The sequence below is a fragment of the Pan paniscus genome, chromosome 3, assembly GCF_029289425.2.
Source record: "Pan paniscus chromosome 3, NHGRI_mPanPan1-v2.0_pri, whole genome shotgun sequence".
Lineage (NCBI taxonomy): Eukaryota > Metazoa > Chordata > Mammalia > Primates > Hominidae > Pan > Pan paniscus.
The window spans coordinates 150103368-150116267 of NC_073252.2; the positions used below are offsets into that span (position 1 = coordinate 150103368).

The following is a 12900-nucleotide window of genomic DNA, read 5'->3' on the forward strand; positions in this document are numbered from 1 at the left end:
TTTTTTTTTTTTTGCCCTGCATGACAACCAGCAGTTAGTTTTAAGATTTCTTAACTCTGTATTTTCTTTTGTAAGATTCATCGACTAGCTAAATAAAGCAGTCTGAAGCTGGAGGGTGCCCTCACAAGAAACTTCCTTGATAGGCAATGATCCTTCAGGGAAATAGTAGAGAATGGTGGCTGAAAGCACATAGTCTGATGTCAGACAAACCTGGTTGTAAGTAATCTCCATGCAGGAACCTGGACAGGTTACTTAGGCAGAGAGGGTTGTATAGTAGTGCCAAAATGCTAGAGCCAGACTGTAGGGTGTTGAGTCCTAGCTCTGCCACTTGCTGGCTGTGAAACCGCTCATGTCTCAGGTTTCCATCTGAAAATGGAGTTAAGAAAGTACCCACTTTATAAAGTTACTGTGAGGAGTAATGAATTCCAAATGCATAAAACACCTTAGTCAGCGGGCGCTGAGAGCACACAGAGTCACCACTCTTTGGGTTTGCTGCTATTGTTGTGCTGTCATTACTTAATTTATCTAGGTCTGTTTCTTCATTCATTCATCAATGAATATTTACCAAGTGCTTTTGAAGAGGCATCCTATCACTTCATTAACTAAAGATGAGACTTCTGGGTCTCAATTATAAAATCATTAGCCTATAAGTCTGGGAAGAAGTATGTTAATATCTCCTGCAATCATTCTCAAACATGCTCCCCTGGCAGTACATCTTGGGGAGAACTGCCTTCCAGCTGTGTCAGTCATCCAGGGGAGCATGGCTCACCCCCCCCCACGTGCAGGATTCCCCTCCCCTCTGTCATCCCACCAGAAGTTGGACCTCACTGTGCTCAGAGTCAACTCTTCTGACTCCCAGTCTGGGCCAGAACAAGCAAGGCAGGTAAATGACAAAGTGAAGGGGAAGAGAAACTCAGAGGTATAAATGGAGGCACTCCAAAAAAGAAAGAAAGAAGTAACAAGGCACTAGAAGTTGTTTCCTCCTAACATATAGAGCAATTGGCAGAGATGAATTTTGGATCTGATATTCATCTCTGCCCTCACTTTCTCTGTCATTTCCCTCACTTTCATTTCTGAGAATACTTCTGAAGCAGAGATTTGGGTCCATGATAGTGGATGAAATAGGAAAATGTTTAGAAGTAAATAATGGCAACTTTAAAGTAAGGACTATCAAAGTTGCTAACAGCATATTGATGCACTTGCATATGGAAGAATTAAATAAGTTCATAAATAAATGAAGGTAGATCTTGAGATTATAGCTATTGAATTATCCTCGGATCAATAACTGGAGCCTATCTTTGTAGAGTATTTATATTTCTCCTAGTCCATAGTCAAAATTAACATTTATGATCATGGTCTGTCCAACTGCCTTAATAGGGCTTCAGAAGGAACTTATAACCTTCTCCTGCAAGCTTGGTCTTCTTCCATGGTCTCTAACTTCATCCAAATAAGGCATATAACTTGGAGTTTTATTCTTCACACTCCTACTCTCTCAACATATCCAAACATCAGCAAATCTTACTAATCTTAGCACACAAATACCTCTCAAATTGGTGAATATTAATTAATTTGAAATAGTTATGGTTAGCATGTTCAAAAACATAAATTAAAAAATAAAATATAGAAAAATGAATAAGACATAATTAAGCAAAACAGGTGACTCTATAACAAGAAAAGGTGGATAGGAAAAAGAACTAGTTAGAAACAACAGAAACAAGAAGTATCATAAAATATACAAAATCAGTAGATGCAATAAAACCTAGCTTGGATGCAGTCACGATGATAATTAGTAAGTTGAAAGATAGCACTGAAGAATTCATGCAGAATACAACACAGCAACAAAGAAATACTGAGTAAGGGGAGACTTCAGAGGCACAGTGTGGTAACTTTCCTGCAAAGATGGCCACCATTGATTCCATCTCTCCCCATACACACAGGCTACTCTCCTGTCAAGAGGCAGTGTCTCCCCTCCTCTGGAATCTGGGCTGGCCTTATGATGTTTTTGACCAAGAGAATGTGGTAGGGGTGATATTTAGGGCTTCTGTGGCTAGGTCTTAAAAATTCTTGACAGATTCTGCCCGGGGTGCTTGAAACACTCCCTCTCAGAAGCCAGTAATCATACTGTGAGAAGTCTGAGCCACATGGGGAGCTGACTAAGACCCATGGAAAGCCAACAGGTAGGTGTGCCAATGGATGGTCCCAGGTGAGCTCCCACCCATGGGATTATCAACTGTCAGACATTTTGGGCCCATGAGCCATGGGGCCAGTGAGTCATCTTGGATGTCTAACCCAGTCAAGTTTCTGGATGACTTTGCTCCAGCTGGCATCTGGCCTCAACTGCACAAGAGGTCCCAAGTGAGAACAACTCAGCCAAGTCCAATCACCCCATGGAACCATGAGAAATAACAATAAATTATTGTTTCAAGTCACATTTTGGTGTGGTTTGTGGTACAGCACTAGATAATCAGAGCCTACCAAGAATAGACTGAGAAGTTCTGATTAATAATTAACAGGAAGTCCAGAAGAAAATAGAAAAAAAATGGCAGAAAAATTATATTTAAGAATATTCAAGAATTTTCCAGAATTGAGAAAGACATGAGTTCTCGGCATGAAAATGCACACTTTATATGTCAAGCAAAATAATTAAATCCACACCTAGTCACATTGTTGTGAAGCTGCAAAGCTTAAAAGCTAACAGACAAAAAAGGCAGGTCACTTACAGAGTAATGACAATTGAAATGGCAGCAGGCTTCTCATCAACATCAAGAAATGCATGATGGCAGGAAAGCAATATTTTCAGTGTTGCAAGAAACAAACTGTCAATCTACAATTCTGTACTCATCTACTTCATCATTTGAGTGAAAGCATAATAGAGACATTTTAAGAGATGCAAAAACTCAGAGAGCTACCTTTATGTTCCCTCAATAAAAGATTTAATTCTGGCTGGGCACAGTGGCTCATGCCTGTAATCCCAGCACTTTGGGAGGCCGAGGCGGGTGGGATCACAAGGTCAAGAGATCGAGACCATCCTGGTCAACATGGTGAAACCCTGTCACTACTAAAAATATAAAAATTAGCTGGGTGTGGCAGTACACGCCTGTAGTCCCAGCTACTCGGGAGGCTGAGGCAGAAGAATCACTTGAAACCGGGAGGCGGAGGTTGCAGTGAGCCAAGATCATGCCACTGCACTCCAGTCTGGCGACAGAGCAAGACTCCGTCTCAAAAAAATAAAATTAAATTAAAACAAATAAAAGATTTAATTCTACAAGAAGAAATAGGAATTTAAAAAAGAAAACTGTATCCATGCAACAGCAGGCAAACCTAAAGTACAAAGTAACATACTGCAGAATGATGCATATAGTATAATACTGTTAAAGTAATATTTAAACCCCTACCAAAAGACTATGTATTGTTTATTAAAATATCCACATATAGTAAAGTCGGAAACATGGACGGAAATGATACCTACCAGCTTCAGGACAATGGCAGCCACGGGAGAGGGAGCAGAGAATGAAATTGAGAGGAACACACAAAAGGCCCCAACTATATCTGTAACACCTATAATTCTTACTATTTGAACTCTTTTCTCTACTCAGGAACTGAATAGAGGCCAGTGATTTTTTTTGAAAGAGAATTGTTTGGAGGAAATGGTATCTCCTCACTCTCTGAAATCTTACGACCTGAAACTCAAGACCTACGTAGATTCTGATAAAATGGTGCGCATTGCTCTCTAAGCTTCCTGTCTGAACCGTCACTATCCAAGCTCACTAACTGCATAGAATCAGAGCGCACAGGATACCAAGTTTCTGTTGCTTTAAAAATATAAGGTCTTAAGCAAAATGGTAAAATGCTAACAATTTGTTAAATCTGAATGGTAGGTACTTTTGTGTTTAAATATTTCAAATATTAACAAAACCGTTTTTTAGTAAGAATTTGTGGAAAGCAATGCCATGGCTTCCTTTCACAGCCACAACACAAACACAAACTGGTGTCCATGTAGCTGACAGCACTTTGTGTTGGCCCCGCTGGGGGAGCAGCAAGGTATCGCCACTTCCCAAGCTGCTTCATCTGCGTTTGGATCCCCAGTGCCACCAGACAGAGCTGGGCTGTGCCCCCCACGTCATTCACAAATTTACAGAGTTAGGAGGAGACATTCAAAGGTACATGACTATATCTGATGAAGTAAGTTCTCGGACAAGGCCAATTTTTATTTAAAAGAAAATACAGTCCCAAGAGGAAATTTACATAAGGAAGGTGACCCATACTTGGAAGCTGAAGAGGTATGCTGGACCAGGGGCAAGGAGAGCTAATACCAAGGTGAATGTGTAGAGAACCGCAGGAACAGTGATGTGAACGTGAACATGAATCAGGGGCCACCAGGACGTCTCCTGACTAGCAACTGGACCGCAGAGCCCACAGCCCACTGTGCCAGGGTGAGGGCTGGACATCCAGCCTCCAGAGACTTGAACTGGTTCTCTGGATGGTAGCAAAAAAGGGGACTGATTAATGGACAAGCCTAACTCATTCCATGATTCTCAGGAATCTTTTGGGAGAAAAACCCAAGAGAAGTCTAAACTTCCTGCTGATTTGACAGGTGGGGCCTGGACTTTTGTGATTTGGGTATTTAAGAGGAATTGTTAACTTATATTGGAGATACAGATTGCTGACGGCAAGGCTTTGGGCTACTGACTTTATCCTCATCATTTGTACACTTGGCAAAGAAGAAGCAGAGGTAGAAAGATTTCAAAACAGCAGCCTATCCCCAAGCAATTTCGCAGTCAGTGAGGCCTTTCCTGACCACTCTGTTTAATATTGTATTCTTCCCACCACGTACTCTGGTCCTGTCTCCCAGCTTTATTTTCCTTAGTAGAAGGATTACCTTAATGTTTAAAGAATTATTTAGTATTTTTTCTGTCTCTCCAACTAGGATGTAAACTCCATGAAGTCAGAAATTATCTGTTTTGTTCACTGCTGGTCTGTAAGTTTCAGAGCAGTGCCTGGCACAAAATAGAAGCTTAGTAAACATTTATTGAATGAATGACCCAACCTGTGTTTGGCTTTGGACTGTGCTCATACATAACACATACGTCACAAACACTCTCAGTGAGATAAAATTTATGGAAGACCATTGATTTGGACTGAGCTCCTGCACTAAACCCTGACAAACCAATCTAAAGTGAAGTCACTCATGCTAAGGCCCATGTCACCAAACTGAAACCTAAGCTGTTTACCTTTAAGATCTGGCCTTCTGAGAAATCAGGAGAGACAGTAGCCTAACACCCAAATAGGGCCGTTTACCAAGAAACAAGAGATTCACAGCAACCCATCAAAAGGGGCCCAGTCAACTGAGCTTGTGATAAGGGAGCCCCGTCTGCTTTAACCCACACAAGGAGAGTAACCTGAAGTGACCTGATGTTAACCAATCTGCTTTTTGCAGTAGGCTATCTCCCTGTTCCTGCTCAAGTTGCCTTACAGAAACCCACTCTTCTGCCTCACCCAGTGGAGCTCCAGTCTGTTTTGTAGACTGGATGCTGCCCAGTTCATGAATCACTAATAAAAGTCACTCAGCCCTTCTCAGCAGACTCAGGGCCTTGTGCTTGCTAAATATAATGGAATCTAGAAATGGTGTGCATGGAGCACCCTGTTTTTGTTTTAAGCTGAAAGAAACCCTAAGGCAGGTTAGGAGAAAGCAGCCTGCCCAGACCACAGCCGTTGCCTACGGATCAGAAAGAGGCCTGGGCTGGAGAAGCAGACCCTTCCCATGGAACCCAGGGTCACACCAACTCTGAGGAGCCCAGTGACACACATGGGCCTGGGAAGGAAGTGGCCAGGATAGGCCAGCTGGGGACAGTGCCTGGCTCTCCACTTCTGCCCCATGGTGCCTCTGGGAGAGTGATCTCACCTCCTGTCCAAACCCCAGACTTCAAGTAGCTTCTCCAGCTTTTTTTTTTTACTATTAAAAAAAAAAAAGAGGAGAGAGAGATCTGGGGAGAATTAGAGAAGGCAAAAGGTGGAGGGGCAGACAGGCTGGGCTAAACCGGCGAGCGTCCTGCCAGGGGCAGCTGTGCGGGAAAGGGCCTGAGGCTGGACATTAGCTAGAGCTCTGCTGCGATGGAACAAAAATAAAGTCCCTTTTCTGCAGGGTGGGGGATTCCTGAAACAATGTCCATTGTGGACTTCTAAAGCCTGGCTGGGGCCCCAGCTTCTAAAAGGGGTTTTGAGTTGTAACAGCAACAACAACTCAGCTGCTTTTCATGGTGATCCCTAGGCCACCCTATCCTGATGGCCTGATCTTCAGGAGGACAAGGTGAACTGTTCCCCTTATCTCGCCTTGCTTGACAGGACAGGGTTAGCAGGAGGGGAATCAAGTTTAAGTTTTGTTTTGCTTTTTTTCCTCCCTTCTGGTATTTCCTACTGTACATGCTGCCAGAGGCGATGACAATGGTGGAAACTAATAAACTATATGTATAAGCTTTTCTTTCTGGTACAACAAACACAGGTTATGAGTTTCTCTGCCTCTTTTAATCCTTGCTTAAAGTCTTTTCTTTTCCTTGCCTGTGGACTTCAGCACTTGCCTTGCTAAAGGCCTCTGCCTTTTGTTCTGGCCTGAAGCACAAACTTCTGTGGCAGCCTCCTTGTTTAGGGCATGCTTTCTCATCCTCTTTCTGTTTCCCCTTCCCTGTGTCTGTCCCTCCCTCCCCTTCCCTTCTCAGCACCCCACTCCCTCCCCCAAAACCAGTTTATTTGTTTGAAATTGCCAATACAGCATTTCCTACACTGACAGTGGCAACCTGAGTTATGGATTCTGAGTTTCTAGTTTACTGCCCAAACGACTCAGGGCATTTATTTCATGGGCCTCTTCCAGGTGGAGCAGGTAGGGAGAGGTGCTAAATAACCGACTTGCCAGAGTGTGTTCATCGTACGAGTTCCCTCTGCGTAAACTAATGAGACTTACATAATTAAATGCGTGTAAATCCTCCCTGATTGGCGGTGTTGGTCCCTGGTTTGGGAATGTCAGAGAAGGCTGGCAGGTGGCACAGAAGGGAGGTGGGCTTGCCAGGTATCTGCATCCCTCTTCATGGCCTCCCTCTTCCAGGGATCTTCACTACTGCCTCCAAGGCTCCACCAGCCAGAGGACCAGGCCTCTGAGCATCTCATGCCCCTGGGAGGAGAAAGGCAGGAAACAGAAATGGCCTTGCCTTATTCTGCATATCTAAAAGCAAATTACCTTAGCTCCAAACTCAAAAAAAAATGCTTCTATATGTAAACAGCACCCATCAATCGCTGGTAAATTATTACCTTCTCCCTTCACAAACACATATCCAGCCTTAATTCAGATAATCTTTGACTTAGAAGTAAGAACCCGCAGAAGGACTTTCAGATGTAGATTCCAGTAATTTTGCCACAGATTACTATAGGATGGTAGGTGACCTTCAGCACAAATAATTCCTCAGTTTAGACTGAAACCACCAGAGAATATCTGAATAAGCACAATATTTGTCTCCAACAGCTCAGCTCTCTTTGGTTGCACCATCTCACCTGTAGCTGTGTTGTCGCTAAGCCCTAGCTGGGAGGAGAGAGCTGGAGGGATCCATCTCTGCCTTGCTGTGTGGGATTGGGCAAGCCACTTTCCCTCTGGGCCTGTGTTTCCTCAGCTGTAAATTAAAAATTAAACTGAATTATTTCTAAGATCCCTTCCATGTTTAAACTTCTATGAGCCTGAGATGAAATTTGACTACTAGTATCCAAGTCCATTAATGATTGTTAATCCCTAGATATCCCCACAAGAATATGAGCTACTGGTGACTTCAATACTTTTATTAAATATATATATAATTGAAATATAATATATATGCAGAAAAACACATAAATGTACTGCTTGATGGGTCTTCCCAAACTGAACATACCCTGTGTAACCAACACCCTAATCCAGAGGAAGAACATTCCCGGCTCCCACAGAAATCCCTCACCCGCCACCTTTCCAGGCTCAGGTTCCATATTAATGCTTCATAAATAAATTTTGAGTCTACAACTACTCTACCTTCAATTCTGTTACTTAGGCAAATTCACAAATAGTCCACACCTGCATTGTAATAAACAATAGGGGACAAAATAAGCAGTTCTAGGGAACTAGAAATGGTCCTTTGTTACCCAGAGAAAGAGCTTGTCAAACACAGGAGATACACGAGAGCATGAATAAAACGAGAAATGGCTTAAAACATGACAATTGTGGCAGTGGTCAACAGCATTGATTCCTTGAGTGCTCCTGCCTAGATGTGGAAATCAGTTTATTACTGAAAGGAAAATAACAGCATTTACACCCATTTCCAACACCAAACACACACACACACACACATACACATACACACACACACACACACACTGGCATGGTTCATTTCAGTCACTGAATATAACTCCTTCTTTTAGAGAAAAACAAACGTTTAGGGTTTCATGAGTCATACAAACGTGTGCAAAGCACATTATAAACACAATATAACCTCTATGAAGATTGATTTGTAATTCTCATATCAGCGTATTGAGGGGTCATTGATGGATTTGCTTTATATTCACCGGCCATGAAATCAAATCGTGGAGCCTGACTCTACCCTCTGGGATGGCCCAGAATTGGGAGGTGACTAGCGCTGAACTTTCCTTAGGTTGCTGGTATTTTCTCCTAGGTCAGGAGGAAGGGTAGGGATTTTAGATTTGGAAGGGTCTATAGAGGACCTGCAGTGCAAACCCTCTATTTTATAGATAAGCAGTTTGGATCCAGAACAGGGAAGGGAGTTGACCGGTCACCAGCCAGATGGTGGCAGGCCAGGGAACTCCTGTGCTCTTTCCGCTACCCCACAGGCCATCCCTGATCCCGTGCCCTGCTGTGGCAGCTCCTGGATGTGGAGTTACCTGCTATTCCCTTTCGCAGCATCAAAAGCAGGGGAGATGGGAGGAGCTGCCACTGGCGCCCACAGCTCTTCTCCTGTTGGTCTTGTGTGGTCAACCAAGACTGTCTTTTGCGCTTTTTCCTTTTTGAATGTAGATTTAGGAAGTTGAGGTAACCTTATCCCCTAATTCCTGCCACTTCACCATCACCTCTCCATGCCAGTTCCCTCTCTTGTTTGGGGGAGGTCCTTGTTTTTCTCCTCTTCCATTCTAGCCCCTGTGTGCACCTGCTCCTCCCTGCAGGTGCCCTCTCTAAGGAATTTGATGCACACGGTATCCTTGGTTGTCTGTGTCCTTGTAAAGTTTAGCTTGATGGGTGTAGAGGTTTCTAAATTACATCAATGATAGTGTGCTACAGACTTTCTTCTGGTTCTTTCTTGTTTTGCTCACCACCATGTGTTTGAGTTCTATCCATGTACAATATGCACATTGAGTTGATTCCATCTAACTGCTATGATATATTCAATAGTGTCAAGGGCCATATTTTACATCTAAGCTCTCCTAATAAAGGGTGAATTTTGGCAATCTCCCCAGCTCCCCTCCTGATGGCCTTCCCTTTCTCCCTGGCTGCCCAATGCTTGGACCCTGTCCTTCCTGCCTCCAGGCTGTGCTTCCTCCCCACTGTGTGCTATTACTCTCTCTCTGCAGATTCCCAACTTTTTCTTTGCCAATTTCACACCTTCCCCTCAGTTTCACCAGCCAAACCTTCTGCACTGCTGGATATCAGATTCCACTTCCTCCACCAGGACTTTCCCGCTTCCAGCAGCCCTCAGCTTCTACACAGCCAGAACACACTTTGTCCATATTATTCCTTTTTGGTTCTTGATGATATCTTGCTTCAATTTGCTAGGTAACCTGAATAAATCCCAGAGCCCTACATGGTCCATTCTCAGCCCAGTAGCATGTTTGGAGAAACACAATCCAACAATTTAAATTAATTACTAATGCTTCACTTCTTTACTCCATTTCTCTAGCAAATATTAAAAGAAAGAGAGAATGATCAATGCACAGCAAACACCATTGAAAACAAAATAAAGCAGCCAGGTGCAGTGACTAATGCCTGTAATCCCAGCATTTTGGAAGGCCAAGGCGGGTGGATCACCTGAGGTCAGGAGTTCAAGACCAGCCTGGCCAACATGGTGAAACCCCATCTCTACTAAAAAATACAAAAATTAGCTGGGCATGATGGTGGGTGCCTGTATGGTGGGCATGTATGGGTGTATGGGTGCATGTATGCCTGCTGCATGTATGTATGGGTGCATGTATGCATGGGTGCATGTATGGGTATATGGGTGCATGTATGGGTATATGGGTGCATGTATGGGTGCATGCATGGCAGGCATGTATGCCTGTATGGGTGCATGATGGCAGGTGCCTGTATGGCGGGCATGATGGTGGGTGCCTGTAATCCCAGCTACTTGGGAGGCTGAGGTGGGAGAATCGCTTGAACCCAGGAGGTGGAAGTTGCAATGAGCTGAGATTGTGCCACTGCACTCCAGCCTGGGTGACAGATTAAGACTCTGTCTTAAAAAAAAAAAAAAAAAAAAAAAAAAAAGCTTCTCTCCCTATCACAGCCTCTCTCAATATCTCTTGTATATTGAAGGCAAAAGTTATCCACTTGGCTGTTTCAGCACCATCTTCCCTTTTGCTTTTTCCCCATACCAGAAATGGCCACCAACACTTTTCCTCTGCTCAGACGCCAAGCTGGGTCACACCAGGATCGGTGGACGAGGGGCAGCTTTGTTTTGTTTCTCCGAGAGCTCCTTTCTTGTGAATGGACAAGCACAAAGACCCCTGGGAAAGCTAATTCTCTCCAACTATTTTTCTGTGGAACTCTGATGAATGTAGTTCTCTGCTTTATAGCAATTATTTAACTTTGCAGCAGTCTTGTGGTTTCGGGAAAATTAACCAAAGTCCCAGCCCCAAGGGTGGGCCTTAATTGGCATAACCATGCAATATAATCTCATCCTTTTTCTTTGCTGTGTTCAAGAGATGGGACTGAGCTGCTTATCACATGGCTCTCCCTGTCCATAATAATTGATTAGTCTAATCCAAATGAACTGCAGGACTTGGCTTGTTGTGCTGAATCAAGAGAAGAAGCTCTTTCTTGCCTCGATGGGGATAGGCTGAGGCTGCGGCAGCCTTTTTGCTCTGAGGGAAGCCAGCCTGTGGATGAAGCCAGTGCGCGGAGGAAGGCAGTCTGGAGACTCACAGGGACACAGGAACCACAGCCCTGGAAAAACTGTCGCTGCCACCTGCAGCACTGTTGGAGTTACCTTAGCCAAAAAGTTTCTCCTGTTGTTTGAAACGGTTTGAGTTTGGTTTGCTATTTTAGTCTGCAACCAAAGGTACTCTTCCTCCTTCCAACCTTGCTGACTCTGGCTTGTGTTTGTTTCTTCTAGCTAGCTGCAAGCACCTCCCGGGACAAGCCACAAAATATGAATTGAGTAAATCCAGTGATTCTGCATACAAATCAAATGCTCATATTTGTATTTAAAAGAGGTATTACACATTGTAAAGATGAAAAATAAAATTCATGCTAATAATTTGAATTTCAATTTAATAATTAATGTCACCATCTCAGTTGCCTCTTTTTAAAAATGGGATTTTTTAAAATTGCCTCATCTGACAGGATTACATCAACTATCATATGTAAAGTGCCTGGCTCTTTGTTTAACGCTTAGTCAATAAGCATTTAGGCAATGGTTTTCTTTTCCTTTTCCCTTCTTCCTTAAAGCAGGAACTGGGCCACACAGCAGGAGGTGAGCCACAGGCAAGCAAGCATTACCGTCTGAGCTCCGCCTCCTGTCAGATCAGCAGTGGCATCAGATTCCCATAGGAGCACCAACCCTATTGTGAACTGTGCATGCGAGGGATCTAGGTTGCGTGCTCCTTTTGAGAATCTAATGCCTCATGATCTGAGGTGGAACAGTTTCATCTCAAAACCAACCTCTCCACCTCTGGTTCGTGGAAAAATTGTCTTCCACAAAACCAGACACTGGTGCAAAAACGGTTAGGGACCCCTGCCTTGAAGGACTAGCCATTTATAGGGAGTGAAGAGAGATACATTTGCATCCTGATACAAAGGAAAAAAAAAGAAGAAAAAGAAAGGGGAAAGAGTCTTGCTGTAAGTCAAACTCAACAAAAAGAATGTTGGCCTCTAAGCCAGATGATTGCTGAATGGAATCCAGTGTGGGCTCTTTGAGATTCTTCAAGTCCCATCACGAGGACCCTACCCTGTCTCCTTCCCCCTGCAGCAAACCTGGCTCCTGTACCGCCTCCTGATCTCCTGGAGCAGGCTGCTGTGTCAGTGGGTGATTGTCCTCAGTCAGTGTTGGTGTGGCCAGAACTGGGAACCCAGAAGGGCTATAGCTCCACATAGAACTAGCATGGGGCCTGTTCTGGGAAAGAAAGTGTGAGACTCTTCTGCCTGTGGAAATGGGTAGAGGATTCCTAAGTAAAGATGGCTTTTTTCTTTTAAAATAAACTTTTTGTTATGGAAAATTTCAATCATATACAAAATAGACACTGGTATATGAGCTCCTCTGTACCCATTACCGGCTTCAACAGTTATCAACACCTGGACAGTCTTGTTTCACCTGAGTCCCTACCCACTTGGCCATGTTCTATGTTATTTTTGAGACAAATCAAAAACGTTATATCACTTTAACAGAAACTATTTCTTTTTTTTTTTTTTTTTTTTTTGAAATGGAGTCTTGCTCTGTCACCCAGGCTGGAGTGCAATGGTGCCATCTTGGCTCACTGCAAACTCCACCTCCCAGGTTCAAGCAATTCTCCTGCCTCAGCCCCCCAAGTAGCTGGGATTACAGGCGCACGCCACCACACCCAGCTATTATATTTTGTATTTTTGGTTGGGATGGGGTTTCACCATGTTGGCCAGGCTGGTCTTGAACTCCTGACCTCAAGTGATCTGCCCACCTTGGCCTCCCAATGTGCTGG

The 12900-nt window shown here is 43.8% G+C and overlaps 1 long non-coding RNA gene across 1 annotated transcript in view; it reads right to left on the reverse strand.

Moving 5' to 3' along the window:
* LOC134730213 (uncharacterized) overlaps positions 1-12900 on the reverse strand; it is a 57443-nt gene that overhangs the window by 11382 nt on the left and 33161 nt on the right. The window contains exons 2-3 of the long non-coding RNA XR_010111877.1: positions 7540-7655; positions 6956-7162 (exon numbers count right to left, since the gene is read on the reverse strand). This is a non-coding gene — a long non-coding RNA (uncharacterized LOC134730213). The remainder of the gene's footprint in view (positions 1-6955; positions 7163-7539; positions 7656-12900) is intronic.